A 23566-nucleotide genomic window follows, 5' to 3' on the forward strand; every position below is an offset into this window, starting at 1 on the left:
CCCACACTCTGCCCCCAGCTCCCTGGCTCCCCGCACTTTATACCCACTGGAGCCTTAGCGGACGTTGTTGTAGCCACCAAGGTGTGGGTGAACCACACCTTCCCGTGTCATGTGTTTATTCCCCATAGCACCCCTACATCACCCCCTCCCGTGTAACCCGCAGCCGTCCCGGCTGCAACAATACTCGAACAATAAACACAACAAACCCTCACCCGTGCGTGCCTCATAAGAACGAACACCCCAATAAATAACCCAACCCACCTATACAAAATTACACTATATACACATATACATTGTACCCGCCCCCCCCATCAACGCAGCAAGAAAACTTAACAGTGAACAACAAGAGTAACAAGAACCATTTTTACAACAAGCGGCGCATTTTGGCGCGAGTCCGATTTGCGGGTCCATCGTAGGGGGAGGGTCCGGTCGGCCCGGCAGTGGGCACCGGCTGTGCAGGTGCACCGTCTTCCGTCACCCCGGAAGGGCAAACTCCGTCCCCACCGGGTGGCGCAGGCGCGCTGGAAGCCGTCATTCTTGAGGCGCCTGAAGGTGGAACAGTTAGTGAAGCATCAAGGGCAGGTGACGAAGACGCCGTCCGGGAGTCAGCGGAGACATCACATGCTCGGCCTGTGTAATGTGGTGGAGGGACGCGCGGCGCCACAAACGGCTTCAGACGCGAGGGGTGTACGTACCAGCGGCGTTTCCCCCACTGGATGCGAACGCACTGCGGCCGCATAACCTTCACAATAACCACAGGGCCCCTCCAAGGCCGCAACAATTTCGCCGAGGTCGCCAACGGCACCTGAGGGCAGTGCAGCCAGGCTTGATCGCCTGGCTTCCACGCATGTGTGCGTGATTGGCGCGATCGCAACCTCTCGTTGGCCTTCTGCCGAGAGGAAGAGTTTTGGGCCGCTGCCTCCCGCGCCTCGGTCAACCTCAGGATATTAAATTTAACGTGGTCGGCCAATTTCGATTTTCTGCTGGTTTCCGAGACGCGGAGCTGATTCGCAATTGGTGGGTCAACGTCGCGACCGTACATCAAAAAGAACGGCGAGAAGCCGGTTGCCGCGTGAGGAGCCATTCTATAGGCGGCCAAAACCCCCGGAATGTGAAGGTCCCAATCGGTCTGGGAGTCACACACCTGGTGACACAACATAGATGTGAGCGTCCTATGCAGCCGCTCCACCATGCCATCGGTTTGTGGGTGATAGGGGGAAGTGCGAATCTTTTTCGTACCAAGAAGCGCACACACCTCGTGCAGAAGGACGCCAGAGAAGTTCTTCCCTTGGTCAGTCAGCAGCCGTTCGGGAGCACCCTTGTCGAGGACATAGCCCTGGACAAAGGCCTCGGCAACGGCTGCTGCTGACTGGTTAGCAAGAGGCCATGCCATAGGCCATCGGGTGAAATATTCCACGCCAACCAGCAGGTACTTGTTACCCCTAGGGGTCGCAGGGAAGGGCCCCAATATATCGAGTGCGACGAGTTCGTTAACCCGAGAGACCGTGATAGATTGTAGCGGTGGGCAGGCGCCTTTCGCTGGTGGTTTTCGTTGGGCGCACTGAGTGCATGCACCCAGGAGGTCATCCACATCCCTTGCCATACCCGGCCAGAAGAAATCCAGCTGGAGCACGGCAAGGGTCTTGTGGGTCCCCAGGTGCAAAAGTCGCTCGTGTGCGGCCCAAACGGCCTTACCCCGCAAAGCGGATGGCACCACAAGCCTGTGACGGCAGGCCCTCCCATCCCAATGCATTAGGAGCCCCTGGAGCAGCCCGTATGAATCAATCCCCGCGACCCCCCGCACGGAACCCCCTGCGCGACGACGCAACGCGAGGAGGGATGCGTCCTCCATCTGGAGGCGCCCCCATTCAGCAACGGACAACCCCAGCAAGGAGTCCGCACCTCCCTCCCCGACAGGACCCTCAGGCAAGGGGTCCTCAGTGGCAGCAGCGAGAACCGGGATATCTAAGGGGGGGCTATCCTCTGGCGGCTTACAACGCCCCGATCCCCTGAGACAAGCGCAATCTGAGGCGGGCGGCAGGCGAGACAGCGCATCCGCATTAGTGTGCCGAGCACCCTTCCGATATGTGGTCGTGAAATCATAATCCTGAAGGATTTCGAGCCATCGGGACAATTGCCCCGAAGGCTGTGTCACCCGCAAGGCATATTGTAATGCCGCATGGTCCGTACGGACAGTGAAATGCCGACCGTACAGGTATGGGCGATACTGTTGCATAAAAAATACAATAGCCAAGAGTTCCCGACGCGTGACGCAGTATCTCTGTTCCGCCGGAGACAAAACCCTACTGCCATAAGCCACGACGCGTTCCACACCACAGATCACCTGTGAGAGCACACCCCCAATGCCCGTATTGCTGGCGTCTGTATCGAGCAGGAAGGGTTCCGAAAAATCGGGGTAGCTCAATGGAGGGGCCCGCACGAGAGCGTCGCGAAGGGAACAAAAAGCGACCTCCTCCTCCTGGCCCCAGTGAAATTTCACTCCCTTCGCCGTCAGAGCGTGTAAGGGCTTAGCAATGGTCGCGAAATCCGCGACGAACCGCCGGTAATAAGACGCAAATCCAATGAAACTCCTGACCTCAGCCACCGAGGTGGGGGTTGGCCAGGAGTTGACACACTGCGTCTTTGCGGGATCGGTGGATATGCCCGAGCGGCTGACGATGTGCCCCAAATAGCGTACGGATTCCCGTAGCAGGTGGCACTTTTGCGGCTTAAATTTCAAATTCGCAGCACGCATTTTGAGGAACACGGCGCGCAAGCGCAAAAGGTGTTCGTCAAATGTCTTGCTGAACACGATGACGTCATCCAGATAGATCAAACAGACGTTCCACTGTAAGCCAGCCAAAACCAGTTCCATAAGGCGCTGAAATGTCGCCGGAGCGGAGTGTAATCCCATAGGTAACCGGTTAAATTGGAATAGGCCGTGTGGTGTGCGAAACGCAGTCTTTGGCTTGGACTCATCATCCAATGGGAGTTGCCAAAATCCGGATAACAAGTCCAACGTAGAAAAAAAACGTGCGCCAGCCAGAGCATCCAGAGATTCGTCCATCCGGGGAAGTGGATACGCGTCGGCCACGGAGATCTTATTAAGGCGGCGAAAATCCACACAGAATCGCAAGGACCCATCGTGCTTTTTGACAAGCACTATGGGTGCTCCCCATGGACTGGTGGAAGGGGCTATAATGTCTGCAGCCAGCATGTCATCCACTGCCAATTTGACATGATCTTTTTCGGCCGGACTTAACCGAAAAGGATTCTGGCGTACCGGGGCATTGTCACCCGTGTCAATGTGGTGACGCAACAATTTCGTGCACCCAATGTCATATTTGTGTTTACTAAAAACATCGGAAAATTCCGTCAGAAGGGTGCGTAGGCCGGCACGCTGGGAGTCGGACAGATCACTCGTGCCCGAACATAGTGTGTCCATCCAACTATCGTCCCCCTCAGAATGCGGTTGAGCCAGAGGATCGGTCCCCACATTACCCATAACCGTGTCTACCACGGGGACCGGTGTCGCGTGCGCGAGCACAGTTCCCTGAGGAACGACGGCCGTCTGTACGCCAACGTTAAGGACGAGGATAAACGGGTCATCGCTCCCCTTAACGAGCGTTTGAGCGGCCACCAGATCCAGCCCGTTTTCCCCAGCCCTCGAGGGCCCTAACAGAATTCCCTGGTCCAGAACACCGGGCACGAAAGGCCGACGCAAGCGAAGGGGCACGAGCATTTGCGCCCCGGGAGGTACACGCACCGTCCGAGTGACGAACGCTTGTATCGACGCGCACGCTGCCCTTGAGGTGACAGGGGAAGGCAGGAATGTTACCCGTCGGCCCGAGGGAAGCTCGATGCAACCCTGATCAATTAGAATTTTAATCGGCATTTTGCCCAAAAAGTCCGTCCCCAACAAGCACGGAACCGCCAGCGAGGACGAGACTAATATCGGCCCGGAGAGTTTGATATCGCCAATGCAAATTTGTGCTCGAATTTGGCCTATGATACCCAGCGAACCCCCGTTCGCTGCGTAACACGGAACGGTGACTGGGAGCAAGGGGCGGCTTTGAACGGGAAGAATATTATAAATCAAGTCTGACACAATGGTCGCCGAAGCTCCCGTATCGACGAGGATACGCACCTCGACCCCGTCAATGTGACCCGCGACCACGGACGAGCCTGCCGACGCAGCAACAATGCGGTGGGCCAATTCCGTCCACTGCCCCGGCCCGAGCACCCTCTCGACCCCGCCGCCACCCAACAAACCAATGGGCGTACCCCGAGGCCCGTACACCGAAACGCGCGAGGTGGGGACAGGTGTGTGCACAGGCCGAGCATGTGGGGTGCCGCGACTTGCCGGGTTGCGATGCGGAGGCCTGTAGGCTGGAGCGCCGTCCGACCGTCCCGGCTGTCGTTGACGAGGCGCCCGGCATTCCGCAGCCACGTGGCCCTTGCGGCCACAGTTGTAGCACGTGATGAGCGCCTTGGGGTGCTCCTGGCGATCCGGTGTGGTCCGAGCCGGCCTCCCTCCGGATCTCCACTCCACCGGGCGACCCGCCGCGAAGACCTCCTCGGAGGGGGGGATGGTCGGCGTCCCAGCGCACACCGCAGCTGCGCCCTTGGGGACGAGAGGTGATCGACGCTGCGCTATCAGGTGCGCGTGGATGTGTCTTGCTGCCCGCAAGGAGCACATGTCCGCGTCGTCCTCTGCGACGATGACGATCTGTAGCTCCTGGGCCAACGCCAGGAGCTTCTCCGTCACCATCGCGTCCACCCCTTCGCCGTCCATCCGCGGGAAAGCCGCTTTTGCGAGGGCCAGGAGAGCCGTGCGATACGCCAGCGGTGGCTCCTTCTGGCCCCTGCACCGCTCGTGGAAGAGTTTGCGGCAGTCCGACGATGGCCCGTAGACTATGGTGAGGACCTGGAGCGCCGACTGTAGCGTAGATCGCGTTGATCTGGGAGCTGTGATGAGCGTAGCAAGGGCGTCATCGTCCAGCATGGCCGGTAGCGCACTCAACGCCTCGTTGTCCGTCCAGCCGGCCATCTCTTGATGAGCGAGAAAGCGGCGTTGAAAGGCCCCCCAGTCGCCGCCGTCTGAAACGAACTCCTTCAACACCGGCAGGCGTTGTTGAAACGATGGCTTCGTCTCTGAGAGGTGCCGCGCGCCATTTCCGGCCTCTCCACCGGTGTCTGTGGGGCTGGGGACACCCATCGGCGGTCGCGCAGGTGATGACGATGCGCCCGCCGATTGGTCCTGACAGCGGGCGTCCGTTGGTGATGACGTCACCACCGCTGATTGGCCCACAGCGTCCACGTGGCGCTGCGACCCTCCAATCGCCGTGGCGGACACTGTCATGGCGGAAAATCCGAAATCTGGTGGCTGTGTTTCGGCGGGAATGGCCGTTGAACGGCGTTCGTCTCTCTGCCGCCTTTGCGCCCGCAGCCCCGCGCGGTTGATTTCCTCCAGCGTGGAAGCCGCGGCATACAGCAGCTCAGCCAGTCGAGAGTGAGCCGCCTGCAACCCGTCCTCCATCGGCGGCCACTCCTCCAGCGGCGGCTGCTGTTGGGGCGTCTGGGACATCCCAGGATCGTCGGCCGCGGCCTCTGGCGCAATCCCAGGCGAGCCGTCCTCCTCCTGGGGTTCCTGTGATCGGTTTGTACTCCTTGTGTCCATTTTAAGACCACTCCTGACACCAGTTGTAGTGGGTTCCAGGACACGGAGACGGCAGAATAGAAGCAGCACTATTTATTTAAACCTTAACAAGGGTTACACTAGAAGGGGTAGCGGCCACTCCACCCGTATAACTCAGGAACACACCCCAGGCTCTCTAGCCTAAGCTCTAGGCTCCCAGTTCCTCCTGGTAGGGCTCTAAGGGAGGCTATCAGATCCGGCCCTGGTTAGGCACAGATCTCGGCACCCCGCCGACCAGACCGGCCCTTAGAAGGACTCTGACTCTGGGGCTCTGGGGCCGCACCACTGGCTTGCTGTGCCGGCCCTGAAAAGGGCAGCGGTCACAGGAGTTCCAGGGTCTCACCTAGCTGGCCTTCTTTCTTCACTGGTTGCTTCAGCCTCGGGCCCCACACTCTGCCCCCAGCTCCCTGGCTCCCCGCACTTTATACCCACTGGAGCCTTAGCGGACGTTGTTGTAGCCACCAAGGTGTGGGTGAACCACACCTTCCCGTGTCATGTGTTTATTCCCCATAGCACCCCTACACAGACAAAGATCCCACAGGTAGCCTCTAGTAGGCTGTAGGGACAAGTGCTGTGAGTAGTGAGTAGCAGTACCGACACACACAGACAAAGATCCCCCAGGTAGCCTCTAGCAGGCTGTAGGGGCAAGTGCTGTTAGTAGCGAGTAGCAGCACCTACATATACACAGACAAAGATCCCCCAGGTAGCCTCTTGCAGGCTGTAGGGGCAAGTGCTGTCAGTAGCGAGTAGCAGCACCTACACACACATAGACAAAGATCTCCCAGGTAGCCTCTAGCAGGCTGTAGGGGCAAGTGCTGTTAGTAGCAAGTAGCAGCACCAACATTCACACAGACAAAGATCCCCCAGGTAGCCTCTAGCAGGCTGTAGGGGTAAGTGCTCTTAGTAGCGAGTAGTAGCACCTACACACACACAGACAAAGATCCCCCAGGTAACCTCTAGCAGGCTGTAGGGGCAAGTGAAATTAGTAGCGAGTAGCAGAACCTACACACACAGACAAAGATCCCCCAGGTAGCCTCTAGCAGGCTGTAGGGGCAAGTGCTGTTAGTAACGAGTAGCAGCACCTACACACACACAAAGATCCCCCAGGTAGCCTCTAGCAGGCTGCAGGGGCAAGTGCTGTGAGTAGCGAGTAGCAGCACCTACACACACACAGACAAAGATCTCCCAGGTAGCCTCTAGTAGGCTGTAGGGGCAAGTGCTGTGAGTAGTGAGTAGCAGTACCGACACACACAGACAAAGATCCCCCAGGTAGCCTCTAGCAGGCTGTAGGGGCAAGTGCTGTTAGTAGCGAGTAGCAGCACCTACATATACACAGACAAAGATCCCCCAGGTAGCCTCTTGCAGGCTGTAGGGGCAAGTGCTGTCAGTAGCGAGTAGCAGCACCTACACACAGACAAAGATCCCCCAGGTAGCCTCTAGCAGGCTGTAGGGGCAAGTGCTGTTAGTAGCGAGTAGCTGCACCTACATACACACAGACAAAGATCCCCCAGATAGCCTCAAGCAGGCTGTAGGGGCAAGTGCTGTGAGTAGCGAGTAGCAGCACCTACACACACACAGACAACGATCCCCCAGGTAGCCTCTACAAGGGCTGTAGGGGCAAGTGCTTTTAGTAGCGAGTAGCTGCACCTACACACACAGACAAAGATCCCCCAGGTAGCCTCTAGCAGGCTGTAGGGGTAAGTGCTGTGAGTCACAAATAGCAGCACCTACACACAGACAAAGATCCCCCAGGTAGCCTCTAGCAGGCTGTAGGGGCAAGTGCTGTGAGTAGCGAGTAGCAGCACCTACACACACATAGACAAAGATCTCCCAGGTAGCCTCTAGCAGGCTGTAGGGGCAAGTGCTGTTAGTAGCGAGTAGCAGCACCTACACACACACAGACAAAGATCCCCCAGGTAGCCTCTAGCAGGCTGTAGGGGCAAGTGCTGCGAGTAGCGAGTAGCAGAACCTACACACACAGACAAAGATCCCCCAGGTAGCCTCTAGCAGGCTGTAGGGGCAAGTGCTGTTAGTACGAGTAGCAGCACCTACACACACACAAAGATCCCCCAGGTAGCCTCTAGCAGGCTGTAGGGGCAAGTGCTGTGAATAGCGAGTAGCAGCACCTACACACACAGACAAACATCCCCTAGGTAGCCTCTAACAGGGCTGTAGGGGCAAGTGCTGTTAGTAGCGGGTAGCAGCACCTACACACAGACAAAGATCCCCCAGATAGCCTCCAGCAGGGCTGTAGGGGCAAGTGCTGTTAGTAGCGAGTAGCAGCACCTACACACAGACAAAGATCCCCCAGGTAGCCTCTAGCAGGCTGTAGGGGCAAGTGCTGTTAGTAGCGAGTAGCAGCACCTACACACACAGACAAAGATCCCACAGGTAGCCTCTAGTAGGCTGTAGGGACAAGTGCTGTGAGTAGTGAGTAGCAGTACCGACACACACAGACAAAGATCCCCCAGGTAGCCTCTAGCAGGCTGTATGGGCAAGTGCTGTTAGTAGCGAGTAGCAGCACCTACATATACACAGACAAAGATCCCCCAGGTAGCCTCTTGCAGGCTGTAGGGGCAAGTGCTGTCAGTAGCGAGTAGCAGCACCTACACACAGACAAAGATCCCCCAGGTAGCCTCTAGCAGGCTGTAGGGGCAAGTGCTGTGAGTAGCGAGTAGCAGCACCTACACACACATAGACAAAGATCTCCCAGGTAGCCTCTAGCAGGCTGTAGGGGCAAGTGCTGTTAGTAGCGAGTAGCAGCACCTACACACACACAGACAAAGATCCCCCAGGTAGCCTCTAGCAGGCTGTAGGGGCAAGTGCTGCGAGTAGCGAGTAGCAGAACCTACACACACAGACAAAGATCCCCCAGGTAGCCTCTAGCAGGCTGTAGGGGCAAGTGCTGTTAGTACGAGTAGCAGCACCTACACACACACAAAGATCCCCCAGGTAGCCTCTAGCAGGCTGTAGGGGCAAGTGCTGTGAATAGCGAGTAGCAGCACCTACACACACAGACAAACATCCCCTAGGTAGCCTCTAACAGGGCTGTAGGGGCAAGTGCTGTTAGTAGCGGGTAGCAGCACCTACACACAGACAAAGATCCCCCAGATAGCCTCCAGCAGGGCTGTAGGGGCAAGTGCTGTTAGTAGCGAGTAGCAGCACCTACACACAGACAAAGATCCCCCAGGTAGCCTCTAGCAGGCTGTAGGGGCAAGTGCTGTTAGTAGCGAGTAGCAGCACCTACACACACAGACAAAGATCCCACAGGTAGCCTCTAGTAGGCTGTAGGGACAAGTGCTGTGAGTAGTGAGTAGCAGTACCGACACACACAGACAAAGATCCCCCAGGTAGCCTCTAGCAGGCTGTATGGGCAAGTGCTGTTAGTAGCGAGTAGCAGCACCTACATATACACAGACAAAGATCCCCCAGGTAGCCTCTTGCAGGCTGTAGGGGCAAGTGCTGTCAGTAGCGAGTAGCAGCACCTACACACAGACAAAGATCCCCCAGGTAGCCTCTAGCAGGCTGTAGGGGCAAGTGCTGTTAGTAGCGAGTAGCTGCACCTACATACACACAGACAAAGATCCCCCAGATAGCCTCAAGCAGGCTGTAGGGGCAAGTGCTGTGAGTAGCGAGTAGCAGCACCTACACACACACAGACAACGATCCCCCAGGTAGCCTCTACAAGGGCTGTAGGGGCAAGTGCTTTTAGTAGCGAGTAGCTGCACCTACACACACAGACAAAGATCCCCCAGGTAGCCTCTAGCAGGCTGTAGGGGCAAGTGCTGTGAGTGGCGAGTAGCAGCACCTACACACACATAGACAAAGATCTCCCAGGTAGCCTCTAGCAGGCTGTAGGGGCAAGTGCTGTTAGTAGCGAGTAGCAGCACCTACACACACACAGACAAAGATCCCCCAGGTAGCCTCTAGCAGGCTGTAGGGGCAAGTGCTGCGAGTAGCGAGTAGCAGAACCTACACACACAGACAAAGATCCCCCAGGTAGCCTCTAGCAGGCTGTAGGGGCAAGTGCTGTTAGTAGCGAGTAGCAGCACCTACACACACACAAAGATCCCCCAGGTAGCCTCTAGCAGGCTGTAGGGGCAAGTGCTGTGAATAGCGAGTAGCAGCACCTACACACACAGACAAACATCCCCTAGGTAGCCTCTAACAGGGCTGTAGGGGCAAGTGCTGTTAGTAGCGGGTAGCAGCACCTACACACAGACAAAGATCCCCCAGATAGCCTCCAGCAGGGCTGTAGGGGCAAGTGCTGTTAGTAGCGAGTAGCAGCACCTACACACAGACAAAGATCCCCCAGGTAACCTCTAGCAGGCTGTAGGGGCAAGTGCTGTTAGTAGCGAGTAGCAGCACCTACACACACAGACAAAGATCCCACAGGTAACCTCTAGTAGGCTGTAGGGACAAGTGCTGTGAGTAGCGAGTAGCAGGACCTACACACACAGACAAAGCTCCCCCAGGTAGCCTCTAGCAGGCTGTAGGGGCAAGTGCTGTGAGTAGCGAGTAGCAGCAACTACACACACATAGACAAAGATCTCCCAGGTAGCCTCCAGCAGGCTGTAGGGGCAAGTGCTGTTAGTAGCGAGTAGCAGCACCAACATACACACAGACAAAGATCACCCAGGTAGCCTCTAGCAGGCTGTAGGGGTAAGTGCTCTTAGTAGCGAGTAGCAGCACCTACACACACACAGACAAAGATCCCCCAGGTAGCCTCTAGCAGGCTGTAGGAGCAAGTGAAATTAGTAGCGAGTAGCAGAACCTACACACACAGACAAAGCTCCCCCAGGTAGCCTCTAGCAGGCTGTAGGGGCAAGTGCTGTGAGTAGCGAGTAGCAGCACCTACAGACACATAGACAAAGATCTCCCAGGTAGCCTCTAGCAGGCTGTAGAGCCAAGTGCTGTTAGTAGCGAGTAGCAGCACCAACATACACACAGACAAAGATCCCCCAGGTAGCCTCTAGCAGGCTGTAGGGGTAAGTGCTCTTAGTAGCGAGTAGCAGCACCTACACACACAGACAAATATCCCCCAGGTAGCCTCTAGCAGGCTGTAGGGGCAAGTGCAATTAGTAGCGAGTAGCAGAACCTACACACACAGACAAAGATCCCCCAGGTAGCCTCTAGCAGGCTGTAGGGGCAAGTGCTGTTAGTAGCGAGTAGCAGCACCTACACACACACAAAGATCCCCCAGGTAGCCTCTAGCAGGCTGTAGGGGCAAGTGCTGTTAGCGAGTAGCAGAACCTACACACACAGACAAAGATCCCCCAGGTAGCCTCTAGCAGGCTGTAGGGGCAAGTGCTGTTAGTAGCGAGTAGCAGCACCTACATATACACAGACAAAGATCCCCCAGGTAGCCTCTTGCAGGCTGTAGGGGCAAGTGCTGTCAGTAGCGAGTAGCAGCACCTACACACAGACAAAGATCCCCCAGGTAGCCTCTAGCAGGCTGTAGGGGCAAGTACTGTGAGTAACGAGTAGCAGCACCTACACACACAGACAAAGATCCCCTAGGTAGCCTCTAACAGGGCTGTAGGGGCAAGTGCTGTTAGTAGCGAGTAGCAGCACCTACACACACAGACAAAGATCCACCAGGTAGCCTCTAGCAGGCTGTAGGGGCAAGTGCTGTTAGTAGCGAGTAGCAGCACCTACACACACAGACAAAGATCCCCCAGGTAGCCTCTAGCAGGCTGTAGGGGCAAGTGCTGTGAGTAGCGAGTAGCAGCACCTACACACACATAGACAAAGATCTCCCAGGTAGCCTCTAGCAGGCTGTAGGGGCAAGTGCTGTTAGTAGCGAGTAGCAGCACCTACACACACACAGACAAAGATCCCCCAGGTAGCCTCTAGCAGGCTGTAGGGGCAAGTGCAATTAGTAGCGAGTAGCAGAACCTACACACACAGACAAAGATCCCCCAGGTAGCCTCTAGCAGGCTGTAGGGGCAAGTGCTGTTAGTAGCGAGTAGCAGCACCTACACACACAAAGATCCCCCAGGTAGCCTCTAGCAGGCTGCAGGGGCAAGTGCTGTGAGTAGCGAGTAGCAGCACCTACACACACACAGACAAAGATCTCCCAGGTAGCCTCTAGTAGGCTGTAGGGGCAAGTGCTGTGAGTAGTGAGTAGCAGTACCGACACACACAGACAAAGATCCCCCAGGTAGCCTCTAGCAGGCTGTAGGGGCAAGTGCTGTTAGTAGCGAGTAGCAGCACCTACATATACACAGACAAAGATCCCCCAGGTAGCCTCTTGCAGGCTGTAGGGGCAAGTGCTGTCAGTAGCGAGTAGCAGCACCTACACACACATAGACAAAGATCTCCCAGGTAGCCTCTAGCAGGCTGTAGGGGCAAGTGCTGTTAGTAGCAAGTAGCAGCACCAACATTCACACAGACAAAGATCCCCCAGGTAGCCTCTAGCAGGCAGTAGGGGTAAGTGCTCTTAGTAGCGAGTAGTAGCACCTACACACACACAGACAAAGATCCCCCAGGTAGCCTCTAGCAGGCTGTAGGGGCAAGTGAAATTAGTAGCGAGTAGCAGAACCTACACACACAGACAAAGATCCCCCAGGTAGCCTCTAGCAGGCTGTAGGGGCAAGTGCTGTTAGTAACGAGTAGCAGCACCTACACACACACAAAGATCCCCCAGGTAGCCTCTAGCAGGCTGCAGGGGCAAGTGCTGTGAGTAGCGAGTAGCAGCACCTACACACACACAGACAAAGATCTCCCAGGTAGCCTCTAGTAGGCTGTAGGGGCAAGTGCTGTGAGTAGTGAGTAGCAGTACCGACACACACAGACAAAGATCCCCCAGGTAGCCTCTAGCAGGCTGTAGGGGCAAGTGCTGTTAGTAGCGAGTAGCAGCACCTACATATATACAGACAAAGATCCCCCAGGTAGCCTCTTGCAGGCTGTAGGGGCAAGTGCTGTCAGTAGCGAGTAGCAGCACCTACACACAGACAAAGATCCCCCAGGTAGCCTCTAGCAGGCTGTAGGGGCAAGTGCTGTTAGTAGCGAGTAGCTGCACCTACATACACACAGACAAAGATCCCCCAGATAGCCTCAAGCAGGCTGTAGGGGCAAGTGCTGTGAGTAGCGAGTAGCAGCACCTACACACACACAGACAACGATCCCCCAGGTAGCCTCTACAAGGGCTGTAGGGGCAAGTGCTTTTAGTAGCGAGTAGCTGCACCTACACACACAGACAAAGATCCCCCAGGTAGCCTCTAGCAGGCTGTAGGGGTAAGTGCTGTGAGTCACAAATAGCAGCACCTACACACAGACAAAGATCCCCAAGGTAGCCTCTAGCAGGCTGTAGGGGCAAGTGCTGTGAGTAGCGAGTAGCAGCACCTACACACACATAGACAAAGATCTCCCAGGTAGCCTCTAGCAGGCTGTAGGGGCAAGTGCTGTTAGTAGCGAGTAGCAGCACCTACACACACACAGACAAAGATCCCCCAGGTAGCCTCTAGCAGGCTGTAGGGGCAAGTGCTGCGAGTAGCGAGTAGCAGAACCTACACACACAGACAAAGATCCCCCAGGTAGCCTCTAGCAGGCTGTAGGGGCAAGTGCTGTTAGTAGCGAGTAGCAGCACCTACTCACACACAAAGATCCCCCAGGTAGCCTCTAGCAGGCTGTAGGGGCAAGTGCTGTGAATAGCGAGTAGCAGCACCTACACACACAGACAAACATCCCCTAGGTAGCCTCTAACAGGGCTGTAGGGGCAAGTGCTGTTAGTAGCGGGTAGCAGCACCTACACACAGACAAAGATCCCCCAGATAGCCTCCAGCAGGGCTGTAGGGGCAAGTGCTGTTAGTAGCGAGTAGCAGCACCTACACACAGACAAAGATCCCCCAGGTAGCCTCTAGCAGGCTGTAGGGGCAAGTGCTGTTAGTAGCGAGTAGCAGCACCTACACACACAGACAAAGATCCCACAGGTAGCCTCTAGTAGGCTGTAGGGACAAGTGCTGTGAGTAGTGAGTAGCAGTACCGACACACACAGACAAAGATCCCCCAGGTAGCCTCTAGCAGGCTGTAGGGGCAAGTGCTGTTAGTAGCGAGTAGCAGCACCTACATATACACAGACAAAGATCCCCCAGGTAGCCTCTTGCAGGCTGTAGGGGCAAGTGCTGTCAGTAGCGAGTAGCAGCACCTACACACAGACAAAGATCCCCCAGGTAGCCTCTAGCAGGCTGTAGGGGCAAGTGCTGTTAGTAGCGAGTAGCTGCACCTACATACACACAGACAAAGATCCCCCAGATAGCCTCAAGCAGGCTGTAGGGGCAAGTGCTGTGAGTAGCGAGTAGCAGCACCTACACACACACAGACAACGATCCCCCAGGTAGCCTCTACAAGGGCTGTAGGGGCAAGTGCTTTTAGTAGCGAGTAGCTGCACCTTCACACACAGACAAAGATCCCCCAGGTAGCCTCTAGCAGGCTGTAGGGGTAAGTGCTGTGAGTCACAAATAGCAGCACCTACACACAGACAAAGATCCCCCAGGTAGCCTCTAGCAGGCTGTAGGGGCAAGTGCTGTGAGTAGCGAGTAGCAGCACCTACACACACATAGACAAAGATCTCCCAGGTAGCCTCTAGCAGGCTGTAGGGGCAAGTGCTGTTAGTAGCGAGTAGCAGCACCTACACACACACAGACAAAGATCCCCCAGGTAGCCTCTAGCAGGCTGTAGGGGCAAGTGCTGCGAGTAGCGAGTAGCAGAACCTACACACACAGACAAAGATCCCCCAGGTAGCCTCTAGCAGGCTGTAGGGGCAAGTGCTGTTAGTAGCGAGTAGCAGCACCTACACACACAGACAAAGATCCCACAGGTAGCCTCTAGTATGCTGTAGGGACAAGTGCTGTGAGTAGCGAGTAGCAGGACCTACACACACAGACAAAGCTCCCCCAGGTAGCCTCTAGCAGGCTGTAGGGGCAAGTGCTGTGAGTAGCGAGTAGCAGCAACTACACACACATAGACAAAGATCTCCCAGGTAGCCTCCAGCAGGCTGTAGGGGCAAGTGCTGTTAGTAGCGAGTAGCAGCACCAACATACACACAGACAAAGATCACCCAGGTAGCCTCTAGCAGGCTGTAGGGGTAAGTGCTCTTAGTAGCGAGTAGCAGCACCTACACACACACAGACAAAGATCCCCCAGGTAGCCTCTAGCAGGCTGTAGGAGCAAGTGAAATTAGTAGCGAGTAGCAGAACCTACACACACAGACAAAGCTCCCCCAGGTAGCCTCTAGCAGGCTGTAGGGGCAAGTGCTGTGAGTAGCGAGTAGCAGCACCTACAGACACATAGACAAAGATCTCCCAGGTAGCCTCTAGCAGGCTGTAGAGCCAAGTGCTGTTAGTAGCGAGTAGCAGCACCAACATACACACAGACAAAGATCCCCCAGGTAGCCTCTAGCAGGCTGTAGGGGTAAGTGCTCTTAGTAGCGAGTAGCAGCACCTACACACACAGACAAATATCCCCCAGGTAGCCTCTAGCAGGCTGTAGGGGCAAGTGCAATTAGTAGCGAGTAGCAGAACCTACACACACAGACAAAGATCCCCCAGGTAGCCTCTAGCAGGCTGTAGGGGCAAGTGCTGTTAGTAGCGAGTAGCAGCACCTACACACACACAAAGATCCCCCAGGTAGCCTCTAGCAGGCTGTAGGGGCAAGTGCTGTTAGCGAGTAGCAGAACCTACACACACAGACAAAGATCCCCCAGGTAGCCTCTAGCAGGCTGTAGGGGCAAGTGCTGTTAGTAGCGAGTAGCAGCACCTACATATACACAGACAAAGATCCCCCAGGTAGCCTCTTGCAGGCTGTAGGGGCAAGTGCTGTCAGTAGCGAGTAGCAGCACCTACACACAGACAAAGATCCCCCAGGTAGCCTCTAGCAGGCTGTAGGGGCAAGTACTGTGAGTAACGAGTAGCAGCACCTACACACACAGACAAAGATCCCCTAGGTAGCCTCTAACAGGGCTGTAGGGGCAAGTGCTGTTAGTAGCGAGTAGCAGCACCTACACACACAGACAAAGATCCACCAGGTAGCCTCTAGCAGGCTGTAGGGGCAAGTGCTGTTAGTAGCGAGTAGCAGCACCTACACACACAGACAAAGATCCCCCAGGTAGCCTCTAGCAGGCTGTAGGGGCAAGTGCTGTGAGTAGCGAGTAGCAGCACCTACACACACATAGACAAAGATCTCCCAGGTAGCCTCTAGCAGGCTGTAGGGGCAAGTGCAATTAGTAGCGAGTAGCAGAACCTACACACACAGACAAAGATCCCCCAGGTAGCCTCTAGCAGGCTGTAGGGGCAAGTGCTGTTAGTAGCGAGTCGCAGCACCTACACACACACAAAGATCCCCCAGGTAGCCTCTAGCAGGCTGTAGGGGCAAGTGCTGTTAGTAGCGAGTAGCAGCACCTACACACACAGACAAAGATCCCCTAGGTAGCCTCTAACAGGGCTGTAGGGGCAAGTGCTGTTAGCAGCGAGTAGCAGCACCTACACACACACAGACAAAGATCTCCCAGGTAGCCTCTATCAGGCTGTAGGGGCAAGTGCTGTGAGGAGCGAGTAGCAGCACCTACACACACACAGACAAAGATCTCCCAGGTAGCCTCTAGCAGGCTGTAGGTGCAAGTACTGTGAGTAGCGAGTAGCAGCACCTACACACGCACAGACAAAGATCTCCCAGGTAGCCTCTAGCAGGCTGTAGGGGCAAGTGCTGTTAGTAGCGAGTAGCAGCACCTACACACAGACAAAGATCCCCCAGGTAGCCTCTAGCAGGCTGTAGGGGCAAGTGCTGTTAGTAGCGAGTAGCAGCACCTACACACACAGACAAAGATCCCACAGGTAGCCTCTAGTATGCTGTAGGGACAAGTGCTGTGAGTAGCGAGTAGCAGGACCTACACACACAGACAAAGCTCCCCCAGGTAGCCTCTAGCAGGCTGTAGGGACAAGTGCTGTGAGTAGCGAGTAGCAGCACCTACACACACATAGACAAAGATCTCCCAGGTAGCCTCTAGCAGGCTGTAGGGGCAAGTGCTGTTAGTAGCGAGTAGCAGCACCAACATACACACAGACAAAGATCCCCCAGGTAGCCTCTAGCAGGCTGTAGGGGTAAGTGCTCTTAGTAGCGAGTAGCAGCACCTACACACACACAGACAAAGATCCCCCAGGTAGCCTCTAGCAGGCTGTAGGGGCAAGTGAAATTAGTAGCGAGTAGCAGAACCTACACACACAGACAAAGATCCCCCAGGTAGCCTCTAGCAGGCTGTAGGGGCAAGTGCTGTTAGTAGCGAGTAGCAGCACCTACACACACACAAAGATCCCCCAGGTAGCCTCTAGCAGGCTGTAGGGGCAAGTGCTGTGAGTAGCGAGTAGCAGCACATACACACACACACAGACAAAGATCTCCCAGGTAGCCTCTAGTAGGCTGTAGGGGCAAGTGCTGTGAGTAGTGAGTAGCAGTACCGACACACACAGACAAAGATCCCCCAGGTAGCCTCTAGCAGGCTGTAGGGGCAAGTGCTGTTAGTAGCGAGTAGCTGCACCTACATACACACAGACAAAGATCCCCCAGGTAGCCTCTACAAGGGCTGAAGGGGCAAGTGCTTTTAGTAGCGAGTAGCAGCACCTACACACACACAGACAACGACCCCCAGGTAGCCTCTACAAGGGCTGAAGGGGCAAGTGCTTTTAGTAGCGAGTAGCTGCACCTACACACACAGACAAAGATCCCCCAGGTAGCCTCTAGCAGGCTGTAGGGGCAAGTGCAATTAGTAGGGAGTAGCAGAACCTACACACACAGACAAAGATCCCCCAGGTAGCCTCTAGCAGGCTGTAGGGGCAAGTGCTGTTAGTAGCGAGCAGCAGCACCTACACACACACAAAGATCCCCCAGGTAGCCTCTAGCAGGCTGTAGGTGCAAGTGCTGTTAGTAGCGAGTAGCAGCACCTACACACACACAGACAAAGATCTCCCAGGTAGCCTCTAGCAGGCTGTAGGGGCAAGTGCTCTTAGTAGCGAGTAGCTGCACCTACACACAGACAAAGATCCCCCAGGTAGCCTCTAGCAGGCTGTAGGGGCAAGTGCTGTTAGTAGCGAGTAGCAGCACCTACACACACAGACAAAGATCCCACAGGTAGCATCTAGTAGGCTGTAGGGACAAGTGCTGTGAGTATCGAGTAGCAGGACCTACACACACAGACAAAGCTCCCCCAGGTAGCCTCTAGCAGGCTGTAGGGGCAAGTGCTGTGAGTAGCGAGTAGCAGCACCTACACACACATAGACAAAGATCTCCCAGGTAGCCTCTAGCAGGCTGTAGGGGCAAGTGCTGTTAGTAGCGAGTAGCAGCACCAACATTCACACAGACAAAGATCCCCCAGGTAGCCTCTAGCAGGCTGTAGGGGTAAGTGCTCTTAGTAGCGAGCAGTAGCACCTACACACACACAGACAAAGATCCCCCAGGTAGCCTCTAGCAGGCTGTAGGGGCAAGTGAAATTAGTAGCGAGTAGCAGAACCTACACACACAGACAAAGATCCCCCAGGTAGCCTCTAGCAGGCTGTAGGGGCAAGTGCTGTTAGTAGCGAGTAGCAGCACCTACACACACACAAAGATCCCCCAGGTAGCCTCTAGCAGGCTGCAGGGGCAAGTGCTGTGAGTAGCGAGTAGCAGCACCTACACACACACAGACAAAGATCCCCCAGGTAGCCTCTTGGAGGCTGTAGGGGCAAGTGCTGTCAGTAGCGAGTAGCAGCACCTACACACAGACAAAGATCCCCCAGGTAGCCTCTAGCAGGCTGTAGGGGCAAGTGCTGTTAGTAGCGAGTAGCTGCACCTACATACACACAGACAAAGATCCCCCAGATAGCCTCAAGCAGGCTGTAGGGGCAAGTGCTGTGAGTAGCGAGTAGCAGCACCTACACACACACAGACAACGATCCCCCAGGTAGCCTCTACAAGGGCTGTAGGGGCAAGTGCTTTTAGTAGCGAGTAGCCGCACCTACACACACAGACAAAGATCCCCCAGGTAGCCTCTAGCAGGCTGTAGGGGTAAGTGCTGTGAGTCACAAATATCAGCACCTACACACAGACAAAGATCCCCCAAGTAGCCTCTAGCAGGCTGTAGGGGCAAGTGCTGTGAGTAGCGAGTAGCAGCACCTACACACACATAGACAAAGATCTCCCAGGTAGCCTCTAGCAGGCTGTAGGGGCAAGTGCTGTTAGTAGCGAGTAGCAGCACCTACACACACACAGACAAAGATCCCCCAGGTAGCCTCTAGCAGGCTGTAGGGGCAAGTGCAATTAGTAGCGAGTAGCAGAACCTACACACACAGACAAAGATCCCCCAGGTAGCCTCTAGCAGGCTGTAGGGGCAAGTGCTGTTAGTAGCGAGTAGCAGCACCTACACACACACAAAGATCCCCCAGGTAGCCTCTAGCAGGCTGTAGGGGCAAGTGCTGTGAATAGCGAGTAGCAGCACCTACACACACAGACAAAGATCCCCTAGGTAGCCTCTAACAGGGCTGTAGGGGCAAGTGCTGTTAGTAGCGGGTAGCAGCACCTACACACAGACAAAGAATCCCCAGATAGCCTCCAGCAGGGCTGTAGGGGCAAGTGCTGTTAGTAGCGAGTAGCAGCACCTACACACAGACAAAGATCCCCCAGGTAGCCTCTAACAGGCTGTAGGGGCAAGTGCTGTTAGTAGCGAGTAGCAGCACCTACACACACAGACAAAGATCCCACAGGTAGCCTCTAGTAGGCTGTAGGGACAAGTGCTGTGAGTAGCGAGTAGCAGGACCTACACACACAGACAAAGCTCCCCCAGGTAGCCTCTAGCAGGCTGTAGGGGCAAGTGCTGTGAGTAGCGAGTAGCAGCAACTACACACACATAGACAAAGATCTCCCAGGTAGCCTCCAGCAGGCTGTAGGGGCAAGTGCTGTTAGTAGCGAGTAGCAGCACCAACATACACACAGACAAAGATCACCCAGGTAGCCTCTAGCAGGCTGTAGGGGTAAGTGCTCTTAGTAGCGAGTAGCAGCACCTACACACACACAGACAAAGATCCCCCAGGTAGCCTCTATCAGGCTGTAGGGGCAAGTGCTGTGAGGAGCGAGTAGCAGCACCTACACACACACAGACAAAGATCTCCCAGGTAGCCTCTAGCAGGCTGTAGGTGCAAGTACTGTGAGTAGCGAGTAGCAGCACCTACACACGCACAGACAAAGATCTCCCAGGTAGCCTCTAGCAGTCTGTAGGGGCAAGTGCTGTTAGTAGCGAGTAGCAGCACCTACACACAGACAAAGATCCCCCAGGTAGCCTCTAGCAGGCTGTAGGGGCAAGTGCTGTTAGTAGCGAGTAGCAGCACCTACACACACAGACAAAGATCCCACAGGTAGCCTCTAGTATGCTGTAGGGACAAGTGCTGTGAGTATCGAGTAGCAGGACCTACACACACAGACAAAGCTCCCCCAGGTAGCCTCTAGCAGGCTGTAGGGACAAGTGCTGTGAGTAGCGAGTAGCAGCACCTACACACACATAGACAAAGATCTCCCAGGTAGCCTCTAGCAGGCTGTAGGGGCAAGTGCTGTTAGTAGCGAGTAGCAGCACCAACATACACACAGACAAAGATCCCCCAGGTAGCCTCTAGCAGGCTGTAGGGGTAAGTGCTCTTAGTAGCGAGTAGCAGCACCTACACACACACAGACAAAGATCCCCCAGGTAGCCTCTAGCAGGCTGTAGGGGCAAGTGAAATTAGTAGCGAGTAGCAGAACCTACACACACAGACAAAGATCCCCCAGGTAGCCTCTAGCAGGCTGTAGGGGCAAGTGCTGTTAGTAGCGAGTAGCAGCACCTACACACACACAAAGATCCCCCAAGTAGCCTCTAGCAGGCTGTAGGGGCAAGTGCTGTGAGTAGCGAGTAGCAGCACATACACACACACACAGACAAAGATCTCCCAGGTAGCCTCTAGTAGGCTGTAGGGGCAAGTGCTGTGAGTAGTGAGTAGCAGTACCGACACACACAGACAAAGATCCCCCAGGTAGCCTCTAGCAGGCTGTAGGGGCAAGTGCTGTTAGTAGCGAGTAGCTGCACCTACATACACACAGACAAAGATCCCCCAGGTAGCCTCAAGCAGGCTGTAGGGGCAAGTGCTGTGAGTAGCGAGTAGCAGCACCTACACACACACAGACAACGACCCCCAGGTAGCCTCTACAAGGGCTGAAGGGGCAAGTGCTTTTAGTAGCGAGTAGCTGCACCTACACACACAGACAAAGATCCCCCAGGTAGCCTCTAGCAGGCTGTAGGGGCAAGTGCAATTAGTAGGGAGTAGCAGAACCTACACACACAGACAAAGATCCCCCAGGTAGCCTCTGGCAGGCTGTAGGGGCAAGTGCTGTTAGTAGCGAGCAGCAGCACCTACACACACACAAAGATCCCCCAGGTAGCCTCTAGCAGGCTGTAGGTGCAAGTGCTGTTAGTAGCGAGTAGCAGCACCTACACACACACAGACAAAGATCTCCCAGGTAGCCTCTAGCAGGCTGTAGGGTCAAGTGCTCTTAGTAGCGAGTAGCAGCACCTACACACAGACAAAGATCCCCCAGGTAGCCTCTAGCAGGCTGTAGGGGCAAGTGCTGTTAGTAGCGAGTAGCAGCACCTACACACACAGACAAAGATCCCACAGGTAGCATCTAGTAGGCTGTAGGGACAAGTGCTGTGAGAATCGAGTAGCAGGACCTACACACACAGACAAAGCTCCCCCAGGTAGCCTCTAGCAGGCTGTAGGGGCAAGTGCTGTGAGTAGCGAGTAGCAGCACCTACACACACATAGACAAAGATCTCCCAGGTAGCCTCTAGCAGGCTGTAGGGGCAAGTGCTGTTAGTAACGAGTAGCAGCACCAACATTCACACAGACAAAGATCCCCCAGGTAGCCTCTAGCAGGCTGTAGGGGTAAGTGCTCTTAGTAGCGAGTAGTAGCACCTACACACACACAGACAAAGATCCCCCAGGTAGCCTCTAGCAGGCTGTAGGGGCAAGTGAAATTAGTAGCGAGTAGCAGAACCTACACACACAGACAAAGATCCCCCAGGTAGCCTCTAGCAGGCTGTAGGGGCAAGTGCTGTTAGTAGCGAGTAGCAGCACCTACACACACACAAAGATCCCCCAGGTAGCCTCTAGCAGGCTGCAGGGGCAAGTGCTGTGAGTAGCGAGTAGCAGCACCTACACACACACAGACAAAGATCCCCCAGGTAGCCTCTTGGAGGCTGTAGGGGCAAGTGCTGTCAGTAGCGAGTAGCAGCACCTACACACAGACAAAGATCCCCCAGGTAGCCTCTAGCAGGCTGTAGGGGCAAGTGCTGTTAGTAGCGAGTAGCTGCACCTACATACACACAGACAAAGATCCCCCAGATAGCCTCAAGCAGGCTGTAGGGGCAAGTGCTGTGAGTAGCGAGTAGCAGCACCTACACACACACAGACAACGATCCCCCAGGTAGCCTCTACAAGGGCTGTAGGGGCAAGTGCTTTTAGTAGCGAGTAGCCGCACCTACACACACAGACAAAGATCCCCCAGGTAGCCTCTAGCAGGCTGTAGGGATAAGTGCTGTGAGTCACAAATAGCAGCACCTACACACAGACAAAGATCCCCCAAGTAGCCTCTAGCAGGCTGTAGGGGCAAGTGCTGTGAGTAGCGAGTAGCAGCACCTACACACACATAGACAAAGATCTCCCAGGTAGCCTCTAGCAGGCTGTAGGGGCAAGTGCTGTTAGTAGCGAGTAGCAGCACCTACACACACACAGACAAAGATCCCCCAGGTAGCCTCTAGCAGGCTGTAGGGGCAAGTGCAATTAGTAGCGAGTAGCAGAACCTACACACACAGACAAAGATCCCCCAGGTAGCCTCTAGCAGGCTGTAGGGGCAAGTGCTGTTAGTAGCGAGTAGCAGCACCTACACACACACAAAGATCCCCCAGGTAGCCTCTAGCAGGCTGTAGGGGCAAGTGCTGTGAATAGCGAGTAGCAGCACCTACACACACAGACAAAGATCCCCTAGGTAGCCTCTAACAGGGCTGTAGGGGCAAGTGCTGTTAGTAGCGGGTAGCAGCACCTACACACAGACAAAGATCCCCCAGATAGCCTCCAGCAGGGCTGTAGGGGCAAGTGCTGTTAGTAGCGAGTAGCAGCACCTACACACAGACAAAGATCCCCCAGGTAGCCTCTAACAGGCTGTAGGGGCAAGTGCTGTTAGTAGCGAGTAGCAGCACCTACACACACAGACAAAGATCCCACAGGTAGCCTCTAGTAGGCTGTAGGGACAAGTGCTGTGAGTAGCGAGTAGCAGGACCTACACACACAGACAAAGCTCCCCCAGGTAGCCTCTAGCAGGCTGTAGGGGCAAGTGCAATTAGTAGCGAGTAGCAGAACCTACACACACAGACAAAGATCCCCCAGGTAGCCTCTAGCAGGCTGTAGGGGCAAGTGCTGTTAGTAGCGAGTAGCAGCACCTACACACACACAAAGATCCCCCAGGTAGCCTCTAGCAGGCTGTAGGGGCAAGTGCTGTGAATAGCGAGTAGCAGCACCTACACACACAGACAAAGATCCCCTAGGTAGCCTCTAACAGGGCTGTAGGGGCAAGTGCTGTTAGTAGCGGGTAGCAGCACCTACACACAGACAAAGATCCCCCAGATAGCCTCCAGCAGGGCTGTAGGGGCAAGTGCTGTTAGTAGCGAGTAGCAGCACCTACACACAGACAAAGATCCCCCAGGTAGCCTCTAACAGGCTGTAGGGGCAAGTGCTGTTAGTAGCGAGTAGCAGCACCTACACACACAGACAAAGATCCCACAGGTAGCCTCTAGTAGGCTGTAGGGACAAGTGCTGTGAG

The sequence above is a fragment of the Petromyzon marinus genome, assembly GCF_048934315.1.
Source record: "Petromyzon marinus isolate PM22_M1 ecotype Great Lakes invasive population chromosome 84 unlocalized genomic scaffold, UKy_Petmar_22M1.pri1.0 chr84_unloc.2, whole genome shotgun sequence".
Lineage (NCBI taxonomy): Eukaryota > Metazoa > Chordata > Hyperoartia > Petromyzontiformes > Petromyzontidae > Petromyzon > Petromyzon marinus.